Raw genomic sequence first — 26,424 nt, forward strand, 5'->3', positions numbered from 1 at the left:
CATCACTTTTAATATATAGAATATAGCTGCATCACCCAAAAGAACCGAAAGTGGTGCGGCTTTGTATCTAAATGTTAAACACATACAGTGCAGCACTGCTCTATGTAAAAGTTGCAGTTTCAGAGCTGAATGTGAGCATGTTCCTGATTATGCTGTTAAAGGCCTACAGTCTTGCCCTGAAATTCAGTTACGACTTGTCTAATCACTAGGCAGCAGAGCTGAGCAAAGAAATATGCCTCCTGACACGTGTAGTGACATTTTACACATAATAAACCTGCTCCTGGTCACCATTTAACACGGAGGTGAGTCTGTCCTCTGAGTCTTAACTATACTCTTTACGAGCTTAAGAAAACCATACACGCCATTTCCTCCAACAGACGCTCATTCGCTTCGAGTGCGCTGCTCTGAGATGAGCTAATTTAATCATTTTTACAGAGATATCTGAAGCCACCACATAATTACCATTCTGACATGCCCTCCAGGAGCGTGCACACGAACACAGCTTTAAATAAGCTATATTTAATGCTGAAAATGAAACCTATCAACATCATGCAATGGCTGAAAAAATTAAATGACAGAAGTGAACTGATGTTTGAAGGCTGTAATGAAAGAAGGCTGAATTAGTTGGCACTAATTTAAAAAAAAGCACCTATATAGGAACTCTGAAAGCAAAATAACGCTTTCTGTGCTATTTATTGCAGCATTAGCTAACATTATACACCCTATATAATATCCATTCAACCTTTTTTCTGAAATCAAGGGTATTAGTGAAAAATGTCTCCTCTTCTGGTGCGGTTACTGCTTCTACTCTACTTGGAAACATTTCCTAGATGATGGAATATTGCTGTGAGGATTTGATTGCAGGCTTGGCATTACAGTGAAATCAGGCACAGATATTTGAGGAGCTTTCATAATCGCTGAGATGCTCCACTGGCCTGAAATAGGAAAACAGAACCACTGTCATAGCTTCTCTGGGCTCAGCACTGCAGAACTTGCACTATGTAACTTTTGGAAGAGGGTAGAAAACCAACCTCCTTCCTCCGCATCCCCATTGAATTTAGTACAGTGCTGTAAAAATTACATTAGGTGGAGCCCCAGGAGCAATATATATTATTATTATTATTATTATTTTATTTATTTAATTTTTTTTCAGGGATCAAGAATTATTTCACAAGTTCAATAAACCTTCATTTATAATCCCAGATAACTTAGCCACGCTATCAGGTGCGTATACTCATGCTATTACTTTAATTGAACATATTCGACCGCATGGACGTCACAATGTAAGCAAAACTATAATAAGTTTAATTCAAGTGTTTATGTGTATGCATTAAATGTACATTAAATGTGTTATAGCCTCCTGTTCACTGTGTTTTGGGATGTATATTGTGTGGTATGGTGACTACCTGTCAGAACACAAACGCAGAAACTTTCCCTCGCGTGCAGGGAGAGAATGTTTGGGGCACTGTCTTCACTGTCGTGGTTTTTCCTCAAACACAATTATTTTCTCCTCTTGCGAATTTTGAATTGGATCCGACACCGTAGATCAGAGTGCTGCTCTTAATAAATAAACACCCCAAGTGGGGAACTTTATCCGCCTTGCACCCAGTGATTCTGGGTAGGCCCCGGACCCAGCACAACCCTGAACTGGATAAGGATTACAGACAATGAATGAATGAATGTGTGGAACTGAAAACTTTCTAACTTTGCAACTGTTACAAGCCTTCCACTTTTCTAATGTTTGCAGTTCAGCACAGAGTATTTATTTATTTATTATTTTAAAATCTTCTTACTCTATTGTTGAACTCTTTCTGCTTCCTTAAATGCTTGAGGTGGTAATGCCCCAAGAATGTTTTCATGACACAACACATAAATATCATTCATTTTTTGTGGTGAGAAAATTGTTATTGTTCCAGTGAAATCTTTCCTTGTGAATTTGAGTGCATACTCTGTGCACATGTATAGATTATATTTGGATGATAAAAAATGTAATATTGTATAGTAATTAACCTTTGGTGTATTTGGTCTACATTTTTAGAAGATGTCCAACATGTTAATATTGTGATAAATATTATATTTGAGATTTGGAGTTTTACCCATTTGTATCTGTCAACACAAGTCAAACTTGTAAAATAGATATTTAGGTCACGCACAGTTGCCCGTCATTGCATCAATCTGTGTAATTAGTGAGGAAATTGGAAAAGAGAGAGAGGCAACAAGAGAGGTGAGAAGAAATGGACTTTGGAAAAAAAAATAAAATAAAAATAAGCCAGCGTTGTTGATGATGCATTCTCCCCTAATCGAAACAATTTGCTTAGTTTCCCAGCTGGGTTTCATGTGCTTTTGATTACTCTCTGCTATTTAGTTCCACAAAATTACATGCTGCTTAATGGGCTTTTAATGGTTATAGGTTTCTCTACTTTTTTTAATGAGGTTCACCAGTTGGTTGCTAATGCCCTATGGATATTTGGCAACTGTCCAGTCTGTGTGCTGTTCTAGTCTTTTACCCTAGTTTACAACTCCCCCCTCTGTGGTGTAAAATCTCAATGAGAAAGCAATTTGTTGCGGGGCCTTGGATGCGCTTCACATATCCTTTTTAGCTTAGCACCTAATTGCAGTCCCAGCAGCCAGATAATTCAAGCGTTTAAGCGTTTAATCACTTTCACTTCTAGTTGTTCCTCTTGCTTTTCTGTGTGGGTTACACTGCTGCCCTGCACACAGAACACTATGGTTCAGTTCCCAGCTTAGGCAGGAACACCATGCTATGCCAGTGAGTGTCCTTGAGCAAGACTGTTAACCCTGTCATATGAATAGCTCTGGAAAATAGTGTCTGCCAAATGCTGTAACTGTCTAAACACCTCCTCACTCCCTCCACACAAACACAAGTTCCTAATCATCTCCATTATCACCCCTGATTGACTGGGGCTGTGTCTTTACTTTATGTCAAGTGCGTTTTAATGGCAGTCATGGATCTCAGAAGCCTCTTTGAAGAAGGAGGAGGTGGTGAGGTACTCCGCTGACCTTTACCGGCCCACAGGGAGCGCTGGTCATCAGGCCGACCACTGCCGACGCGATGGGCCCTTTTTAATGGGAACATAAACAGGCGGTTTGTGACGAGGGCCTGTTTACGGGCCCCAATTAAGTTCTGAAATGGCCACATTTCTCGGCCACTTAACAAGACTCTCCACACTGGCAGCTGGGAGGCCGGCTGCTGCTCTGCCTCCAGCTTCACATGGGTCTCCAACAGAAAGCTGTGCTGGACACATGGCATCACTCTTTAAAACAAAACAAAAAAAAAATCTCATGTTGGGACAGTAAGGAATGCAGCCATTACTAAAACAAGATAATATTTTGCCTGAAATTTTCCCCCAATTTTTAGCCGTTACCAAGTTCACTCCTTAGTGTATCCCTCTGGAGGAACACCTGCTTCCTCAAAGACACAGGAAGCCACCACCAAGTGAGCCCTCTAGGACCCCCAAACTCAGACGGTCGACTAAAACCAAAATAATAAACGCTCAGAAATACTCCAAAATTAATCATTCATTTCTTCACAATTGTACAGCAATGACATACAGTACATTCATTTTTAATTCCTCTATTGAATCCGAAAGGCCATATTTTTATGTCAATATCTTTTGTATGATGCCACCTACAGCATTCCATTTCAGCATTTTTATATGAGCCACACAGCTACACCCAGCTCATCCATGGCGGCTTTCAATTTTGCTAACAGTGGAGGGATTTTTCCCTAAAAATGGAATTGCATCCCTTACTGTCAGGATATTGATTCCATAGAGGAGGATCCATGGGTAAAAATATGAACAATCAAAAATATGAAATGCCTCAAGCTCCATTTGGCAAAAAAATAAACACACTTTTGAACAGGAGCAATTCATTCGAGGCTTCAAGTAGCATTTGCATATTTCCAAAATGCATGTGTTTGTGTCTAGTTTTCTATTATACCCCTGTTTCCATTTCTCCCCTAACACATATTGTGCGACCCTGCAGATCTCTGTCGCGGCTTTAAGGTTTTTTGAACAAAGCTCTGTGGGCTTTGTTCAACTATAAAATTGGATGAAAGCTCTCCTGAAAGCTCTCAAAGGAGACGACAAAGCCATCGGCACAGTGAAAGAGCGGTGGAGAAGCGCGAGTTTGTGGCAGACAGACTAACAGCTTTCCTTTCAACCTCTCTGCACTCTTCACGCCCAGACCGCCATTATTTGATGATACATTGAAATAGCGAAAGGTTGATCGCTCCATATGCGACACTAATCTCTGAGAAGTGTGGAGAATGAGTGTTTCTTTTGGAGGACTTGGTGATGAACGTGTTAGCTGTGACTCTTTGTGCTTGAATTAGTGCACCAACTCCAACCAATATCAATTTTTGTGTCTATTATTTGTAAGTTTAAAAGTTGTGGTTTTTAGTGCACTGGTGTGAAGAAAGCAACTCAAATTCATTCTCATGAGATCACCTTTGGCAGTGGGCCCTTTTGGGCCTTAAGAAAAAACCTAATTAAAACATGCTACTGGAACTCCATATTTCTTCATTCCCACTGCCCTTATGTCCAGCTTTATTACTTTGCGCTACAACCTGGAAATCGCTTTGTAACAATTCCCTTTTAAATGGGACATCTATAATTGGTTTACGTTCAGAAGCTCAGCGTCATTTAAAGTGGAATGATATGTTTGAGGGAAAAAATTGACTGTTGGTTGCTTGTAAGTGGCTGAAGTTGAACTTGTCTGTATGATTTTTATCCACTGTGTAAAATATCCACAGATACTCATTTGTAACAAGTTGCCTTGTTTTGTAGTACTTTCAATTATGCAGTTTGCCGTCTCCTGAATTTGGAGACATTTTCACCTTATGTGATCTGTAACAGCAATATTATCCACCTATGCAGCAGGAACTGAGCAACATCCTCATCTCAGTTCATGCTTTTTAACATTTGGAGTTCTCTCCATTGTCTAAAAAAAACTTCAGATGCCGTTTCTTTGCAGTAAGCAGAGATCGAGAGAGCCTAGCATACTGGAGAGAGACATTGTTTTTTCGTCCAGTTACAGACACTGAGGCTTTGTAAACACATTAGACCGGTTTTAAACATGAAACAGACAGGTTTTTGACAGAAACAAAATTCTGGCGATAAAAATGAGGTTCATTTTGTGAGGCTTTTAGACACCAAGCCTTAAAACAGCAGACCAATCTGGTATCAGGTCTAAAATGTATATATAAAACTAGGGTGACCAGACGTCCTCTTTTACCAGGACATGTCCTCTTTTTTAGACTTAAAAAAATGTCCGGGCGGAATTTCATAAACGTCCAGGATTTTGTTTTTCTAGAGCTTACATAGAATTGAAGCGTTTCATTCACAAACTAGTCCCGCCCTCCCCTACTCCGATTGGTTCGCTTGAGTGAGAAGGGGGCGTGGTGAAGTAGCCTAAAATCTTCTGATTGGATGGTCTAACTGTAGCGCTACCGTTATTGGTCGATAACCTTCTCTGTAAACATTTAATTGGTCAGTCTGCACGTCAGTAGTCCTTGTTTACGTCAGGCAAAGCTCACGTACCTACCCTCATCTCGAGCAGCTATGCCGAAACGTAAATGTAAGTTCTCGGATGAATTAAAAAAGAAATTCCCATGTTTTGTGTAGCAAATAAAGGTGTAAAGGACCTAAAAGCACACATAGGTTCAGCTAAGCATACAACGGCAGAGGGGCAAGAGCTATGTTTAAGGTTAAGTTTAAGGTTAGGTTTAAGTTTATGATTAGATTTAGGAAACATATTAAGACTGCTTTTCCATGCAGTGTTGACAGTTATTCTTGTCCCCTTTTTACACAATTTACAAATCCCGGCAACGGTCATTTATTAAAATATGTAAGTCTGCACTAAACATATCTCAACTGATTGACTGGGAAAAAGGAATGTCAGGGATTGGTGAAATAGATTTTATCTGCTTTAGTGGCAGACGAACTCTGATTGCCTCTAGAAAAGCTAAGAACCACATTTAAACAAAAACCCCAGTAGTATCTCTGACAAATGAGAGCTGCTTTTGCTAATGTCTGACCTCTGAGTGAGTAGTCATCAACATCAGCTGCTTTCCTCCATTTAAAGAGACATTCAGTTGGATGCAGAGTTCAAAGAGAACAGACGTCTCCATGTTGGGAACCACAATATTTCCAGCTCTGTAAATGACCACTTTCCACTCGTCATTATGTTTAGCCAAAGAGAAGACGTGCGTTTCTGAGGAACACTTTATATTATAGGCTGCGCCAAGAAGAACTCAATATATAGTAAATAACTTAAACATAAAAGCTACAGGGTAACTAATCTGAGATGTGGTCACATTTTTAAGGCTGTAGATGTTAGTGTCAAAGCCAGCGTCATGTTTCACATGAATTATCTCGCTCACTTGTACTAGAAAAAAATTCTTCAATAAACCCGGCTGCTATTTAAACTTCTCACTCAATACTACATTTGTGTACACAGATCAGTGAGAGATCTTAGCTGATTTAAAAAGCAGAACGTCTTTATACTGTCATTGTTTTACATTAAAGATTAAAAGGGCCAGTACACAGCACACACATCCGTGTGTCAATACAGAATGTAAATGCAAATCTTTACATGCAGAGTAATAATGAACTGGTATAGCACGTGAGAATTTAAGTGAAGCTATGTAGTAAATGACATCACAAGATTCTTCAGCTCAGAATGGATTTGAAGAACTGGAGAAGAGGAAACCATGAGAAGTTTGAGGTTTTTCTATAAGTAGAAAGACTGTCTGAAAGCTTCAGAGGATTGTGGAGAGCTTGTGGTTTAGCACAAGAGTAAAGGACAGGCCTCGGGCTTCTGCTTCAGCCTCTCTCTCTCTCTCTCTCTCTCTCTCTCTCTCTCTCTCTTTCTCTCTCTCTCTCTGCAGCTGTTCAGCCTTTGTTCTGCTATGGGAGACTTTACTACTGTAGGGGACATGTTGGGTATTGTGTTACAATTGTTTTTATTAAAAAAAATGCTCACACTCCTCAGAAGATTCTCATTGAGGAGTATGATATATAACCTGCTGCATGCTATTTTAAGCAGTGATGCTGGAGGTCAGTGTAAACCAAAACCAGAGCCTAGTCCAGTCACCTACCCTTTCCACAATGTTGGATACCTCTTATAATTAGTGAATTCAACTAATTTAAGATGCACCCATAGTGGACACAGATGTTCGACTGTGCACATGCAGCTTGTGTAGCCTACACAGAGAAGCAAGAAGACACATGGACATTTCTGGAGCATAAGGTCACAGTGCTCAAAGCGATATTGAAGAAACACTACTTAAAATATCTTAAAATTACACCTTCAAAATCATTGTGATGATCCACTGACATGTAAGAGGGAGAACAGTGCCTCTGTCATTGCTTGTTCGGCCTCAGCACCGTAGAATTAGTGCTGTATATCTTTTGGAAGAGGGTAGTAAACTGCCCACTCTTTCCCCCTCCACATTGATTTGAGTACAGTGCTGTATAAATGAATTAGGCTGCGGGGTTCCCCAGGAGCAAAAAACTCAAATCTTACCTAGTGTTCCATTTAAACAGTGAAAATTCTCAAGAATGCACCATTTAATTCCTTTGTTATCTACCCACACTATTGCTCTTTTAAGAGATGCAGTCAGATCCTCACCACAATGTTCCAAAAACAACACAGAAATTAGAAGCAGTTACTGCAGAGGAATATATCCCTCATAATATAAATATTTCGGCAGTGTGAGTTTTAACAGGCATTGTGTCTTGAGAGAAAGTTCTTTCACTGATTCATAACTGTAGTTTTGTTTTTATGTGTGTGTGTGAATGAGTGTGCGTGTTTGTGAAAAGAGGCCAGGCTAAATTTGGCAATGTGCTACCTGAGCTGTGTTTGGCTTTGGCAAGCTGCAAGTTACGACATATTTGGAATGTCCTTGGCTTGATGGCAGGCTGAAGGCATTCCTGGACCTTGTAGCTGCTGCAGAGGGCAGTGTAAGACTGTGGCTTCCAGTGGAAACGCGCGCACACCTACACGCGCATACACACACACACGCACACACGCACACACACACGAACCAGCAGAGCAGTAATAAGACACGGCTCCATGTGACTGGGGAGAGCAGCTTGGATTAAGATAGGAATGATAATGCGTTCGGCCATTGTGAGCAGGCCCTGCTCTTCTTGCCCCTCGCTTCATCCCCTCCACTGCCATGTTATCTTTTTACATTATATCCCTCCCCCCCACCCTCAAGCGCAATAAATCAGCGGATCAACAAGCCGCACGTCGAAATGCGATCGCAGGGCAATTCCAGACTGCTTTCTGTGTCCTCCCCACGCTGCCACAATGAGGTCGGATTCATCAGAGCCGAAATGGAACACCGTCTACACCTTAACAACTCTCCAGACGCAGCAATTCACTCCCAAACCGCAGCCTGTCGGCCCAGCGCTCACAGCTCAATCATAATAATACACGATAGCATCAATCTTAATGCACCTGCACAATACACACACAGGCACCAGTCTGTGAATCTTGTAGTTTTATGCGGAAGCAAGGAAAACCAACAGTGGATACCGTGATTAGAGCAGTCTGGCTGGAGAAGAGGTGTCCAGTTCCAGGCCTCGAGGCCTGGTGTCCAGCACATTTTGGTGATTTCCCTGCTTAAATACACCTCATTCACTACTGAGTTGTATCAGCTTTAATTTTAGCAGGAGACTCTTCATTTACTGCACAGCGTTTACTTAAAAAAAACAAATGTACTAGTCTGTTTAAAGGGGGATACTTTAACCCTTGTGCGATCTTAACATTCGGTTTACTCCCCTTGTCCTATGGGTCAAAAATGACCCGCCCTACCAAAGCTTATTACATAATACAAGAAGATCACCAGTGAAAAAGATTATACTGTCACAACAGTTTTCTTTTACACAGTAGAGGTTTATTATTTCTATAATATAAATGTGAAGTTATTACTTCTGAATTAATTATATTGAAAGGGAAAAGACAGTCAACAATCTGGATTTTTTTTTATCAACAGTTTTTATTTTATGTTTTTTAGGAAGTGAATTATAAAAATTTTTCTCTCATAACACTAACAAAACAGCAAAATGTTGCTTGATTTTTTGAACAATATTCAACATAAACTCTATTTAGCACATGTAGGACAGTATGTGCGAACATGAGAATGGGCTTTGCAGATGTATTTCTCACATGTCCAGCACACAGCTTTTGTCTTGCAGTCCTACTTCCAGGGGCAGAACTGGCACCTTTTTCTTTTGAGTGACCCAGCTGCAGACTCAGGTGGATCAGGACAAGATGCAACTCCCTGAACAGCTTCCACAATGTCTGCAGAGGCTTCTGTGCAGAGCAGGTGCTCCTTTCTCTCAATACACGGGGTGACAAGAGCCTTTCTCAACTGCTCAAGGAACATCCTTCTCTTGTTTTTCTTCCCTGACATCCAGGTTGGGTTGATCTCCTGCCATCAAAAGCCTTATGTAGCCACGCAGGTCAATCTCATCCATTTTTTTCCAGTTTTCCAGGATGTTTTCCATTTGTGTTTTCCAGGATGATTTTTTCGATGGCTGGTGTGATGAACAGGAGAAAGGTGGATAAAATGTCCTGGACATGGGCAGCCGAATACCCTGTTGGCCCTGGAGTCATCCTTATGATGTTTGATGCTGCTGTTCTTCCCTGGTTGCTGTCTGAATTTGATGAGGACCATGCAATTTTGACGTTCTTTGACAAAAAAGTCTCTCTGTCAGTGTGAGGGATTTCCTCTTCTTCTTCATCTGAGGATGCATCATCCTCTGGGTTGCATTCCTCCCCATCTTCCTCTTCAGATACATCTTCATCCTCTTGTTCCTCCAGAGCTCCTGAAAATATCTCACCCAGGACCTGTTGGGCACTGAAATGTCTATTCATGGCTTCAGCAAGCAACCAACTGGGGTACTTTGATTCAGGGTCCCATCAAAGAAACTCCGACCTAAGAACTGATCACGTGTTATTAGGCCGGAGTTTCTTTTATGTGTGTGTGTGTGTGTGTGTATTAGAGAGAGTTTGTGTGTGGCCTTTGAACTTTTTTTTCTGGTGTTTAAATGCTTTTATAATTCACGGGTCAAAAATGACCCATAAGACAATCTTTGTACCCTAGTGGTGTAGAGCTCACATGGAAACGTAAACAAAAACAAAGTATCATTTTTTCTAATGAAGGGGTCTCTTTAGGAAAAGTCATAAAATTTCAAGTTGGAAAAATATAGTTTAAGGTATTTTTTCTACAGCTAAACATGGTAGTGGGTCACTTTTGACCCGCAAGACAACACAAGGGTTAAAGTTCCTGTCAGATTTGCCTTTCACTACACTTTATTCATTGGTCAGTTTCAGGTTCAACACTAAAGTCCCTTTCAGACATGTACGGGAACCCAGAACCATATTACCCGGAGGAGCTGGATGCGTGCACGCATATTTTACTAACACATCTATCAGGCATTGATTTATCCAGCCAGGACGGTAGTACAAATCCAGGTAATGTCAGAGTGAGCGCATGTGTGAATAAACCCAGTAATGTTTGAGAGTAATGTTTGCCCAGTGGAGGACATCTGAAAATGCACTTAAAAATAATACATGAAAAAAAATAAACATGGGCAAAAATCATCTTAAAGATATAAAGCAGTGCACAGCCATAATAAAGAATATTGCCACCCAAGTTTCCAAAAGATATTACGATGCTAGTTTTCATTCATTCATTCATTGTAACTGTAACTGCTTATCCAATTCAGGGTCATGGTGGGTCCGGAGCCTACCCGGAATCACTAGGCGCAAGGTGGGAACTGAAAGCACCTGGAGGAAACCCACGTGGACACAGGGAGAACGCACCTCACAGAGAGTCACCCGGAGTCAGGCTTGAACCCACAACCACAGAGCTGTGTGACAGTGACTGTGTAATGTAAAAGCATGTAAACTATAAGAATTGCCAAAGAGACAACAAGACCACGGCCAAGTACCACAACAAAATGGAAAAAGCTCACTATTCTGGTTCCTTCCACTGCATGGCTAGGCTCAGCCCTTTCACTAAACTGATAAGTGGTTTTGATTTGATAATGGGTGGTACTTGGTCTAAAAAGACTGAGAACCACTGTTCTAGAGGACTTGGAGTGAATTCATGCTGCGTCTCCTACAAATATTTCCAGCTGTGAGAATCCATCTGACATGGACAATCTCCGGCTGAACGCTACATGAAAGGACAACTCTGGTAAATATGTGGACCTGATTCTCTGGACATTTTCCGGAGTCCATGTGAGAGTAGTGTAACAACAAATCTATCAGTATTTCATTTGTACACTCTTCACTTTGTGACTCTACTGCTGCTTCAACTCTTTCATCCTCTGTTACACTCATAGACACACAATGAAGCAGGAAAACGTAACTGGAGTACAAGTTATTCTTGTTCTCTGCAGTTGCTAAACATGTGCGAGTGTGTTTATGTATGTATGAGCGCTACAGTCTTAAAAATGAAGGTTCTACATGGGTTCTTTATTAAAGGAAAGTGTTCTATATAGTATCCTGAACACTTGAAGGACCTTTTGCCTGATTATTAAGGGTTCTTTGCATTGTGAAGGCATTCTTCACATTGATAGAGAATATGCTATAGATGGTTCTATATATACTACCTTTTAGAAAACGATTCTATATAGGACCAAAAACCGAACCAAAAAACAAACAAAAACAATAGAGGAGCCATTTTCTAAAGCACATCAGTCTGAAGAACCCCTTCACAATGCAAAGTACGCTTTAATCATGTAAAAGGTTCTTCTAGTGTTCAGGTTATATATAATATCTTTACTATTGAACCCTTGTAGAACAATAATAAAAAGTGTGTATGGTTTGGGTTGTGGGTTTAATCCCTGCCTCAGATCACTTGGGTCTTTGAGGAGTTTGGTGTGTTCTTCCTATAATCCATGAGTGTTTTGGTTTCCTCATACAGTCCAAAAACGTGTTGTCAGGTGCCTTGGCTGGGTGAAATTGCCCATAAGTGTAAGTGTGTGAGTAATTCCAAGAGTGTGCGTGATTCCTTGTGATGGACCAGCGTCCTGTGGCTACAGAAGATGAATGAATTAATGCAAGTTAAAATAGGTAAGAGTCCTGTTGCAATCTGTGTTTCATGGGGCTCAGAAAAACCCCACAACTCTTTGGAGAGCTAAAGCTGCTCACATTCTGGCACAATTCTCCAGAGGGAACAAGAGTTGGCGGATGAAGCGAGTTGATTTGCTGTAATGAAAATGCAGCCTAAGGCCCTGCAGGACCAGAACTAGCCAGCCCTGCTATGGAGTGAAAGACCAAGCAGCTATATTTAGTACTAAGGATGGATGGTCAATATGGGAGCAGACAGCAGGCTGGCTTTGGTCAAGCATGAAGACATAAACGATGCCATGTATATAAGCGTCCTACTGATTGGAAGCTGCACAAGGTTTTTATGCCTGATTATTTATTATTTTTACAGCCCACGAGGAGCACAAGAAGCGCTCGCAACGCCTGCCAAACAGCCCATTGCCGCCAAGCAGCTTGTGACATCTTCTGCGCGAGTTAATGTCCCTGCTGTCGGACCCTGGTGCAAGCAGTGAGTGTATGGTGACCCATAACTTCAGAGGCAGTAAACTTGTGTGCTGGCTGCCAGGGGTGTCTGACCCCGTTAAACATCTCAATTTAAAAATCACAGCTATTAACACACCCTGAAATAAAACAGTTGTTATAACTTCTCAGGAGAGACACCTTAATTCGGACTCAGGGGGACTGCCAAACACACACGCACACACACACACTCTTGCACATGCACACATACATACTCACACGCACACATTTACACATACTCTAACTGGTCATAGGGCAAAATACATTGACTTCCATTTGTGACTCAATCTGTTTAGTTTTGTAAAATGTTCAGTATATGTTTATATTCCTGCAGCTTTAGGTTTTCCCCCATTTGCTGAGCCAGAGCTGTGTACGAAAACCTGAGCTTTTTTCCAACATACCAAAGACCTGGAGAGATAAAAAATGGTGAGGAAACATTTTCTGAATTTTATAAAAACTTTGCCTTTAAAGGGAAGGCAATACAGCACAGGCATCTGCTTCAGTGACCTGAAATCTTAAGGTCCTTATTGACTCTTTGAATGAAATCTAATCTGACTTCAGGAAAGTAGTCACACGTTTGAACTAATACAGTTACACAATGTTCAGTACACATAGATTAATATTGTTCAACTGCCCACCAAGGGAAAATCCTTGAATCCCTAAGTGAAAAAACAAAAGGGGTGCATAATATAAAATCGAGTCAATATAAAAGGCAAGTATAATCAATATAAAAGGCAAAAGACTAAACCACCACAGCCACAATAAAAGATTATTAAGATGAAACAATAAACTTTATTGATGTCAAACCAATCTCCATAAATCCTACATTGTCTCACCTTGTCAGGTTTACACAGCTGAAACCTTCATGAAGATGTGACCAGTGACAGGAGTGACTCTGGCAGATCAGATATGATTTGGTCCATTTAGGGGTGTCTAAAAGCGTATTACATGATTCTTCCAGGTATGAGTATGGGACACATATAGTGATATGTAAATTAGAAGTAAAATAATAATAATAATTATACCTCAAAAATGATTTAATTAATAACCTGTGGTGTGTTGATTCTCCTGAACCTTTATATACCTGAAATATACAAAGAAATGATTTCCAGTGTTTACACTGATGAACTTGAATGTGTATTGTTCATATAAACAAATATTGAATTTAATGCCTGCAGCAAACTCTAAAATAACTTTGCCAGAGAACTGACAAATAGCTTTTTCTCACTATGAACCTTTCTCGAAACACAGACTTTGCGTCTTTGACCATCTACATGAGGGAACATTGCCACTGTCTGTAACTTTAATAGTTCAACCCAAATGCACCTGTAAAGCTGCTTTTATCTTACAGTGCCTTATCAAAGAGCACTGTTTTAAATGTTTAACAAAGGTTTTAAGGCCTCGTTTGCAAAGTGTGGACCAGTTGTAGTTGGGGTGATGGGTAGTGTGGGGTTAGAATTTTTGTGGTCCATGGTGCATTTATATGGTTTATATGGAGTTTTGATATTCTCAAATATTTGTTATTTCATACCTCCATGTATTGAGAGGGTGTTTGCAACTGGATGAGTGTGTGATGCCCTGTGATGGATCCAGCATGTGATTTTTGTTCATTTATTTTTTAAGTACAAATTAAAAAATTAAATAAATATAAGTACTTGCTAATCACTGGAGTCCAAAATCACTCCAATGTCCAATATATTTGGCAGATGATGATGATACAGTCGACTGAAATTGTGAATCTGTAACTGGGATTATTTCGACAATAAGATCAGACAATGCAAATCGCTGCGGCACTCAGCTGATCCCCAGCTGTACAGCGCACACATCTGCTCATCTGACACTATTCAGAAATGACAGAGAGCTCACGCTTACTGACTCTTATCAGATTAACCCTGCATTACTCAGACCAAAGACCTTCAGTACACAAGCAGACCATCACAATATGTTATAACATTTACTTCTTTGAGTTTGGGGGGTTAATGAGGTTTATTGGTGGGACAGCAGTAAGGGCTAGTTCACCACCCCCACCCCACTGTGCCCAACTGAAGTCAAAAACAATACAGTTATTTCCCTATTATCAACAGTAACATCTGGCTTCTGATTCAAAGACAGATCAACCCACACAGAAAGAAACGAGCACACTGAGTCTTTACCTCCCCCTCTCTCTCTCCCTCACTCGTTTTTCTCTCTCACTCCATTTTATCATCGAGAAGCAAACAAAGCTGAATCAGCCTGAGTGAATGGGAGGAATGAAATTATACCATATTTATGCATGAACGCATATTACACATAAAACAAAGCATATAAATAAAAGGAAAGTGAATTAGAGGAATGGCAGCACACATTAGCCTATAGGAGGAGATTGTGTGCCCGGCGGTGCAGATGCCTGGTGATTAGATAAAGAAGCTCCCCCCCTCCCTCCTGTCTGATTATATATCCTGTTGTTTGATTTGATCACCCACACAGCTAATTTCCAACCTCACTCAAATCCAATCTCCCTAACCTGGTTATGAGTGTGTGGAGATGGAAGCCAGCGGCGGAGCAGAGGACTTGACTATTTGCAGGCTCACTGCACCATGCATATTTTTTTTTTTTACTAATGAGCCCTGCTGAGTTTGCCACTGTTTAGGTCGATGGGGACTGGTGCTTATGTTAAATTTGCTGAGACAATTCCAAACAGCCCAAACAAATTCGCTCCAGATAACATTTTTAACATAAGATCATATTAGCTACAGCTAGGGTTACAGCCCAGAGTAAAGTTTATGTGCTCAACGACTGCTCACTGGAGACTTAGTGGTCATTCTCATAAAGTTCCTAAGGAGAAATAGCATTAAAGAAGAACAATACATGAGATATTTCTGAGTTATTTACCGCATCATAATTGAATAGGTTCTTGGAAGAGAAATATTTGAGGTCTCTCCTAAAACTTGAGGAGACACATGAGATTCCTGGGATCTTATTCTCAGTAGCAAGAAACTTAACCCAGTGTTTCATCTGATCTCATTGTTGTCCAGGAGAAACTGCAGATTTGAGATTTGATGCTGGTGCTTTTGTGCCGGCTGACGCTAGTCTACAGATTTAGACTCAGTCCGAGTGGATGACTGGGAAAAGATTGAGTCATAAATTACACAGACTGCAGATCAGGTTTACGATCAATCCAAGCCTGTCCAACATCTTTCATTTTTTAGACCCAACTCTAAGATGTAAGCAAGTTGTGGTGTGTATTATTCAACGACTCAATTCTAAATGAGTCATTTCAGTAGCCAATGAAAATAAAGAGAAAATTAAACACATGTTCATGGGTGCACTCTCAAAACAACTCACTGTGGTGGTACCCTCAAGGGCGCATATTTAGTACCTTTAGTTAGGGAACATAACTGAACCATGTTCTATAATAAATGTAGATTTTAAAGATGTGTTCATTTCTTACACCCCATTTTATCTTCAGGAATTCTATTATTTTATTTTATTTTACACAGTTCTATAATGAAAGATTACAAATATTCACCTCTTCTTCCGGAGAAATAAAAGGTAATGTACCTTTAGGAAACACAACTGGACTTTAACACCACTGTTGTGCTTTTAAAGGTATATGTACTGTTTGTACCTAGTGAACTCTAATGCACCTGTATAGAATCACTTTGCTTGCACACAGGAGGAATTTGTTCTCCACATTTAGCTCAATCCATGCAGGAAAACACACACTAGTGAACACTAGGAGGGCAGCTCTTCCACGGTGCCTGGACACAGGACACCACACACTTACACATTCACACCTAGGGGCATTTTAAGTAGCTAATCCACCTACTCGTGTGTTTTTTGGACTGTGGGAGGAAACCACAGCACCTGGAGGAAACCCATGCAGACACAGGCTTGGGCCTACAACCCCAGGACCCTGGAGCTGTGTGATAGAGACACTACCTGTTGCGTCACCATGCCACCCTACTTTCTTTTTGATTCAACTCATAATGGCACAAATCAATGACACCCCCAAGGCAATGTATGTCCATGTTTCTTGCCATGTCTCTTATGTAAAACCACATATGGAGTTTCTTCATCTAGGATCAGCAATAGGTTAGAGTTAATAAGGGTGTGATCGGCATAAAAATTTGTATCCAATTTTCTATGATCTTTTACAACTTCATCTACTGTTCCCAAGACGTTAACTGTACGGGGGCAATTCTGCTCTGCTCAGGGTGCTCCATCTCATTGAGGCCTGTGCTGAGTTATGAGAGGATTGGGATGAATCCTGTCTCTGTGTGTTTCTCTTTCCTGTCAGATTTGGGCCTCACCTCTGGCGACCCCTGGGCTCTTCAAAGCCCCTCGTCACCGGCTCGCTGCCCTGCCCCGGCCCATAATTACACGCTCCCACAGCCTGTTAGTCTGCTCCAGGCGTCCGCCACTGCTCCTAAAGAGCCCCACTTCAAACACGGCTCCAATTCAGGGCCATTAAACAGGGACAATAGAGAGCAGCTCCGAGTCGCCCTTTAATCTGCTTCCGCTCCCGCGTCCAGCCAAAGCCACTGCTCTGCCTCACAGCCAGGAATCTTACAGAAGAGTTCATCCGGCCTGGGACGCTTCAGTGGAGACCTCTCTGCCCAGCAGAGGAGCTGAGTTCACTGCTTTCACTCTATGGGACAGAAAGGTTCAATAGTTAGTGCTAATTTTACAGTTCCCTAAATTCTAGTTACTAACTGAATGTGTGTGAGTACTTGGTAGGCATCTTGGATAATGGGATGGCAAGTTGCAGTATGGTCACTATATCAATTGAATACAAAAATACGGTGTAATTTAATTATTAAAATTAAAACAAAACTATTAGAAAATTTTTAAATGATATGATGAAAGATATATTTTTCTAGCATTATATTATCTTGGAGAAACAGTAATGACATTGCCTGGAAAAAGTTCCCACCTTGACAGCAAGATACATCTCTCCAAAATACCTTAATACCAAAATATCAAGGGTAAATATTTAGAATTTATTATGGAATTATCTGTCACCATTTTGGGATGTAGCTAATATTTCTTCATTGTTTGCATTTTACTACATATTATTTGACTCTTTGACAATTGTGCTGTAACAGCATCACCATAGAATGAAGTTATGTATGGGTTTTATTGTTTATTTGTTTATTGGCAAAGTAAAACAGTAGAAAAAAAGTAAAGTAAGTTTAAAACAAACAAATAAACAAAGAAGAGGGGCTTGTATGAAGCACTTTCCCTCAGAGGATAAATAATAATAATGAACAAACAAGAGATCAAAAGAGGAAGTAATTCATTCATTATCTGTAACCACTTTTCAAATTCAGGGTCACGGTGGGTCTGGAGCCTACTCAGAATAACTGGGCGCAAGGCGGGAACACAGCCTGGAGGGGGCAGCAGTCCTTCACAGGATGACATTCATTCAAACCTATGAACACATTTGAGTCGCCAATCCACCTACCAATGTGTGTTTTTAGACTTTGCGAGGAAACCGGAGCACCCGGAGGAAACCCACGTGGACACGGGGAGAACACACCAAACTCTTCACAGACAGTCACCTGGAGTGGGACTTGAACCCACAACCTCCAGGTCCCTGTAGCTGTGTGACTGCGACACTACCTACTACACCACCATGCTCCCCACAGGAAGTCGTTGAATTACATAATACTAACACTGAAAAAGAAGAGAAAGAAAATAACAATTATTATTGCAATAAAACTAGCATTTAAACAATGGAGTACAGTGATCTCAAACTTTTGATTGGCAGTGCTGCTGACATCACAGGGCCAGAAAGGAGATCAGGGGATTAGGGCTGAGTGAGAGGGAGGAGTGCATGAGTAGAGAGAGAGAGAGAGAGAGAGAGAGAGAGAGAGAGAGAGAGAGAGAGAGAGAGAGAGAGAGAGAGAGAGAGGTGTTCTTTGTTCATTGTGAATTCATGCCTGTGTTTGGCTGGGTCTGGGAGGTGGCTGTTCTGATTAAAACCCTCTGTCTTTGAGCATGCTCATTTGTGTCAGTCTCCAGGCTGAGAGCTGCTCTGTGATGATGAATGGGGTTTGTGCTCGCAGTAATATCCCGGCCTCATGTTGTCAGAAGTGCTTTTGGGCAGCACTTGGGCCGTGGGCCCCAGCGGCCGGCTGCTGGTCAGTGGCTGGTCAGGCTTTTCCTCAGCCCTGATGGATGAGGTGGCCGGCAGGCCGCACGGCTCTGCTCTGGCAGAGGCTCAGGCCTCGCTCTTCTGACGTGCTGATGGCAGCTGGAAGGTCTGCTGCATATAGCAGAGAAGCCACAACCAGAGCTGTGGCAATATCTCAGTATAAACATGCTTTCCCTGGCAGCTACAAGGAGAAGAATATGAAGATGCAGTCATGTATTCATTTTACTGCTGTCAAAATGAACGTGTTAACGCACATTAAATTATGCATGAATTTAACTTGTTAATGTTTTTTTTTACACTAATTTTATCAAATAGTTTCCCACCATAATTCACTCTTTTTACAGACATTAGTTACATATTAGCTTTTTTATTTAGTAATGTTAACACCACTTTGGAGTACATTTATTAATACTAATAAATATTAATATTAAGATATTAATCTCTCTCTCTCTCACACACACACAAACACACAGCTCCTGTTTTGTCTTCAAGTGCTTAATCCATATTTCAGCCACGGTGCTTTGGAGAAGCCACACATGAGATTAACACCTACACATTCAATGCCAAGTGTCCACTATAGGGGTATAAATCCCCCAGCCTTGAGATGTGGAGCAGTAAAATGGCATTTTGTGAAATGACGGAGCTGAATCCAATACTTTCAAGGAGATGGGGTAGTGTATGTGACCAAGAAATAAACATTCGGTATCAGTATCTGACCTAATTCATGTTTATGTGACTGAATGGCATCAAATCCTCACAGGAATTTTTCTACATCTCATTTAATGCCTTTCCAGATGAGTAAGGGCTGTTACTGTTACTGCAGCATACCTGTTAACACACCTCATTACAGAAGAAATGTTAGAGGAGCAGGTGTCCACAGATGTTTAGCCATATAGTGTAATTCACCTGTGATGCTTTTCAATTGGGACTGAAGAAGAAGACCCTCCACTGCTGAACAATGATTGTATAAGGCATTTATTAATCACCAACCCAACCCATGCTAGACACTCCCTACACCTACACTCCTGGAGTGCTCACATTCAAGGCATTTCAGGCCATGGTTTTATAGAGAGCTGCCATTAACAGCTCATGCGATCCAGTGCTAAAGTGTTGGATGGTAATGAAGCCAGTCCTGCGACCACATACCCCCCTCCCTACTCTTATACACTCATCATCTCTGTCGGACACAAATAAACTGATGAGCATGAAAAACAGCAACGTCTGCTGTCTGGACACTGATACGCTGGGTCCAATGGCCTGAGTCGGAGGATCTCCAGGTGTGAGGCTAGTCCAGACGGCTGGGTATGTGAGACAGGGGCTCAGACTGTGCCAGGGGGCTTTAAGGTGGGGGTGGCAGCAAGAGCCACAGGCTTCTGGTGTGAGAACTGCAAATCCCTCTGGATGCCCAGCATCATCTCATGCGCCATGGTGAGAGGTGTTAAAGAGCTGGACTGCACCCAGTGCAGCAGCTATGTGCAAGAACAGACACAGTCGGCAGGGTTTTATTCATCAGAGTAAAGCTCATCACAGCTTGGACGACTATGCCCTTTCAGTGGGGCTGTCACTCCATGCCAGCGGAGAGCTAAGAACTAGGAATTCTTTAGCACTTGGTCAGTCAAAATTAGCCAGCAAAGATGTAGTTGGTGTTGTTGCTTTTTTTTAGTTTTGCTAAAAGGCTAATGTAGAAAACAAGTATGGTTAATTGCAGAAATGGAAGAGATAACAATAGTTTTGTTGCTTCACACAATCCCTCTAGCCATTATGACTCTCAAACTGGTCTGTTCTGGATTTTTGAACCTTGGTGCTCTCCTGCGAACCTGTCCACATTTGCACCGGTTTTGATGGGAACTAAGGCTCCATCATTGCTATCCATAGATAAATTTATATAGTTCATATATAGTCATGATTAATCCACTCTTTTACAGTGGGTTCTGATCATAATAATATATGATACACATGTAAATTTTGGATTGTGTTTCTAGAGCAGTCCTGTTGAGCCTGTGAACAAGAGCAGTGGAGAAAAGTAAAAAAAAAATGCATTATGAATCTTCTTGTCCACAGTTTCTGGAAACACACAGACGGAGCATTTTTCTGCATTTTTTTCTTGCAGTTTTGCCATAACTCTTTAGTCTCTGTGCAGTTTTTTGAGCTTTTTTAGTTTGACAAATACAGAGACATAATCACAGTTCGTTCTGAAGAATCTACTATTCTGAGGTTCCAGCTGGGAAAGAAGCTTTTGGTTTCCGGAGCCTGTTTATATTGATGGAAATGTAACAAATCCTTTAAAATTAACTGCGTGAAAGGGAACCGAACCAGTTCCATGTAGCACCATTATAACCCCTGCATTGTAAGCGTAGACGTCTTTGCTAACCTGCATGTATATTGAGAGGTAATTTCAGCAGTGGGAATGTAAAACCTTGAGATGGAGACTTAAAAGGGGAGTCCATTCTCCTCTAGTCGACACTGCCGCAAAATACACAAAGAAGTACAGACATAAAATTATTGTAGAGTAATCAATGATGCCATTTTTTAAAAGTGTTTTTAGAACTGTGTTAATAACTTACACAGGCAGGCAAACAATGAGCAGTTATCACTTTGGCCTGTCTCATTAGTTAGTTGTTGGTCTAAAAATGGGGAGAAAAAAAATGCAACTTTAAAATAGTGAACAAATAAATTGATCAACTACAGTGCAAAAAACATTCACCAACAGGAAGCTGAAAGAAGAGTAATTAAGGCTAGCAAAGCTGAACCTTCCTCCTTCAGTTTCGCGTTGGTAGTTGTTTTAGCGCCAGAAAACCTGATCAAATTTCTCCTTATATTAAGTTCTACTGTACATGACCTCACTACATTTCTTGAGGCCAAATGCCATCAGTTCCTCACATCAGTGTTTTAACATCTAGTGCAAGAACAACACCATATTTCAAGAAGAACAGAAGCTGTTGTTGCAGCAAAGCAGTAAAAACGTACTTATTGATAGCCTTGACTGTTGAAAAAAGCCATACACTATGGTGTGCTTGGGTTCTGCCCAGGCTGCAAAATTATTCTGGGTCAGGTCTGGCCCACATCCCGCATTTTCATGGCCCACATGTGGATTGACAGCGCTTGAGCAGACCACACCCACTTGCACCATGTGGGCCACATAAACACTAAACTAGTCGGCCAGAAGTCACACTCTGAGCCACTTTCGGGTTGCATCCAGTTTGCCATGGACAGCTTAGCCATATATTTGCCAGAAGTGGGCCAGGTCTGTTTTGTGACGTGGGCCATTTTAGAATTTTTCATATCTGGGCCACTTTTGATTTGCTCATGTGCAAAATTGTTACTCAAGGTTCTGAAGGCAGCACTGCCTTGGAGGAAGAATAAATATTATTGGTTAGGTGGCAACAGGGTTGTAATGGATGTGATAGATTAGCATGTATGTGGCAGAGAGTTTTAAATACAGCACTATAAACAGGATGATGTTTTAAGCCCCAATTAGATGGGATTAGTTTTTCAGCGAGACGTCTGTAATAAAATTTTTACATGCCTCCTCTGTGATAAAATTCTTGCATCTGGATGGCAATGAAAAAATAGAGGACAACCTCTACAGTTTCTAGCTCTCGAATTATATTGCGTAGTCGCATGATCAAAAGCCAGGTTCTAGGTCTTGAACTATATTTTATGAATATAAAAATAATGCTATATACCTTCAGCTGCCATTATAATTGCTCAAGTTTTCAGCCTATGTGATCTCCCATTTCTTAATTTCTTTATTTGATTGATTTTTTCTATCTTATGATAACACACTTTTAAATGAAATAATAGTAATTATATTGTCTTGCAGTATCTATGGAAACATGCTCAGAGGCTAAATACGGTGCTCAGCAGTGCCCAAACTCTTATTTTATACAAAGTAAGGTGAGATTTGCCTGTTAAAACACAGAGATTTACATCCAGACTACAAATTATCAGACGACTGCTGAGTTCAACTGCTGAGCCTGTAATATTCTCAGAGGACATCAGGGAAAAATACAGACACTGTCAATTCAGATAAAAATAAAACCACAGAGGACCACCCCCAGCAAAAGTGAGAATTACCCCAGGATGCCGTGGAAGTTTGATCCTGTCCTTCTTGGTTTTCCAGTCTGTTTTTTGAGACTAACTCTACATAAGTGTAAAATTTACTAAATAAAAACTACATTTTATACAGTGCATCACATAAGGAGCACAGAGGAAAAGACATATTAATAAGACTTCACCTATTGCTTATTTTATTTAGAGATTATTCTCTGAATCAAATATATTGGTTCTGCCTCAAAGGCAGCGTTGCCTTTAGAACCATTTTGAGTAATGATTTTGCACACAAGAACCTACTGTGGGCCAGAAGTGCTTCATCTTTGCTAGAAATGGCCACTGTCTGTGTGCACAGTATGGGCGGTGTGACTGTTTAACATACTGGTATCTATAAAGCACACAAAGCTACGGACAAACATCATGATTCAGAAAGTCATGTGGTGGAACGTCTGTCCAGCTGTGATCTGATTTGATTTGTGGCCAGTTTATTAATTAGTCACTTTTAACGCAGACTTCATAACCTGCTGCTCTTCATGCAAAACCATCCCCGGTAGAGCATTAGATGAGTTAATAATTTCATTAATGTGTAATTAGTGATTTGATGTCCATAGGCGTGAATGGGACAGGCTCAGAGATGGCCGGTGTGGAGATGGGGCTTGTAGGTATATATGCTTTGGCAGCAGTGTGTGGGGAGACAGGTGGCAGGAGGTTATTTCAATAATAAGTAATAATATCATCAGCTCGCTCTCCTTCTGTCTCAACACGTGCTGGGGGTGTTGGGCTATCCCAGCATGCTTTGCTCAAGTAAAAATAGCCCTGTCACAGCTGGGCCACAAGCAGCAGATATGGGGATATGGTGCAAGCAAAGCAGGCAACCCCCCCATAGCCCCCTAGTCCAATACAGACACACAAACACACACACACACGGTTCAATCACCTGATGAGCTTTATATTAAACAAGCCTCCTCTTGGGCCTTGTAATATCTCTCTGAAATAATGAGGCCTAGCTAACTGCTGTGGTCTGCCCTTTCTGTCTCCACGGCAACTTTCCCATCCATACAGGAAATTAGTTATGCGGCCTGTGATATGCTAATTCTTATTTACATTTGAATTTCTATTGCTTTGACTGTACATATGTCCTGGAATTCATGATGAACTCTGGGTTTTTCATATACATTCACCCAAGCCTTTGCATTATGCATCCACTGGGAGGCAGCCTTATCTGTGAGTTGAGATGCTGCACTGCTTTAATTAGTTAGGAGTTATGTGTACGGTGGAAGGGTTCTTTTTGAGAATAGAGGAAACACTCTGAGGTCAAGAGCTGAGAGAATGGACACAGATCGGTGTATCCTTTGAGTTATTGTTAGATTAGAACTTGATGAAGCACACATGACACGACTATTCCTCCCAGTGGAGGGAATTAGACTGTTTAAACAGACTCTAGTCTAAATGAATTGATCAGAGAAATCCATAACAAACTGTAGTCCAGTTCCAAACGTGCCCTATCCGTCCTCCCCTCCAAGTTTGTAGTGCACTCCCTCCATCCCTTCCGCTAATCCATCCATCCAGCAAGCACAAAAGTTGGGTGACACCTCAGAGTTTCCACGCAGGCCTGGAGTAATTTAGTGCTCTGTCTCAACAAAGGGGACATTTTGTTTAAATTCCCAAAAATTACAATGGAGCAATTAAAATAAATCTTCGCTTGCACTTCCATTAACCCTGGCTGGTTTTGCGTTTCTCTGCCCGAGGGCCCGGCGGATCTGGCCTTTCTCTGATTTATGCCGTCTTCCTCCAGAAATCAGAGGGAAAACACCCCTCCCCCTGAAGCACTTTCTTTAACCATACATAGTGGTCCCCTAATTTTTTTTTTTTTTTTTTTTAGCTCTGAGGAAAAATAATACATTTTCCACATCCATTATGTTACATCATAAATCTTACACATGTAGCCACAGCCTTCAGGGAAATACTGGGGGGACAAAGGAGGAATGCAGTATTTCATACACTGCAATGTTTGGAGGAAGATATGCTGGAGGAATTGGAAATGCATTAGGTGTTTTTCTTTGGGAGTGCGTTGAGACAGGTACGATAAAGTATGGAAATGCACAGTGAAGTAGTGCCTGAGGCCTACAAGAGGCACGTGCTAGAGAGGCATCCCTCAACACATAGTCACCCTTATCACTCTTCTTACCTATGTTTTGTGGCAGCAGAGTTCACAAAGTTTTAGGGTGTTGGTAAATTATGAGTTAGAATGCATGAGTTAGCCAAATGCATATGAAATTAAATGACGATTTTTTTTCTTTTACTTATTGCTTTCAAATGAACTTTGCAGCAGTATAAATCATAAAAGATTACATAGATTACAAGACATATATTACAAGATCACATAACATTACATACATTAACAGAACATGTCAGGCACATGGCAGATGTGTTCAAGAGCATCATGGTCAGAACCAGCTAAAGAAAGGATGACCACTAATGGCACACTCAATGCTTAATCCTCCCTTAACATTTCAGAGAATGTTATGTTAATTTGATGTTAACACAAGCCAATAATAAGGCAATAACTAGTTAAAAACATCTTTATAACACCATTGATTATCAGTGACCAAACACTCTACAAAAATGTACAGCAGAGGTACTTTATTTTTCACTGAAGGTAAAAGCAGTGTAAATGTTCCTTTAAAGGTACAATAGCGGTTTTAAAGTGCTGTTGTGTTCCCTAAAGGTATATTACATTCTCGTAAATGATTATTTGTAAACTTTCGTTATAGAATTGTGTAAAATAAAGAGCACTATATAAGTTCTAATGATGAAATTGGGCATGTGAAATTAACACAAGTTTAAAATGTACAATTGTAATAGAATAGGGTACAATTATGTTTCCTAATTAAAGATATGGAATATCTACCCTTGACCTACCACTGTGACCATTTATTTCTGCCAGTGAAGGGAGGTATCTACATTATAACACCTCAAGCCTTTTTAACCTTCATCACTTCATGATTCATGGATGAGCTGATAAACCGAGCTTACGGATAGTGTTTTCTCAACATACACTTCACAGTATTAAAGGTCTGTTTGTTGTTTGTTTGTTGTTGTTAGGCTACCGGTGCTATAATTACAAACTCTGGTACATAATTATGGGCTCTTTGAGCTGTGATTTTGGGCTATTTGAACTGATTCACAAAGGGTAAAATTCCATTATCTCTGTGTGTATGTGTGTGTGTGTGTGTGTGTGAATCTCTCTTTCTCTCTCTCTCTCTCTCTCTCTTTCTCTCTCTCTCTCTCTCTCTCTCTCTCTCTCTCTCTCTCTCTCTCTCTCTCTCTCTCTCTCTGTGTGTGTGTATGTGTGTGTGTGTGTGTGTGTGTGTGTGAATTGTCCTCATCAATGCATACAGCCTGTGTAAAAAACACTGAATTATATTACAACTGTAAAATTGTGAAACTAATTCCAAAGCATTAATTAATCCATTAATTCACTCTATTTCCATAACCGTTTCATCCTGTTCAGGGTAGCGAGCCAACCCAGAGCCACAGAACATCACACATTCACACCTACACTGTCAGAAATACCGTTACTGTGGTGGTACCTTTTTGCTGTCCCTGTGCTGGTG

General features: G+C 40.8%; 1 long non-coding RNA gene across 1 annotated transcript; it reads left to right on the forward strand.

Moving 5' to 3' along the window:
- The first annotated feature begins 1,150 nt into the window (after positions 1-1,150).
- On the forward strand, positions 1,151-13,591 carry LOC136705137 (uncharacterized). The gene is made up of 4 exons (XR_010804015.1): positions 1,151-1,224; positions 12,488-12,604; positions 12,950-13,041; positions 13,460-13,591. It is a non-coding gene; the product is annotated as an uncharacterized lncRNA (long non-coding RNA).
- The last annotated feature ends 12,833 nt before the right edge of the window (positions 13,592-26,424 follow it).

This window comes from Hoplias malabaricus, chromosome 8, assembly GCF_029633855.1.
Source record: "Hoplias malabaricus isolate fHopMal1 chromosome 8, fHopMal1.hap1, whole genome shotgun sequence".
In the NCBI taxonomy this organism is placed as follows: Eukaryota; Metazoa; Chordata; class Actinopteri; order Characiformes; family Erythrinidae; genus Hoplias; species Hoplias malabaricus.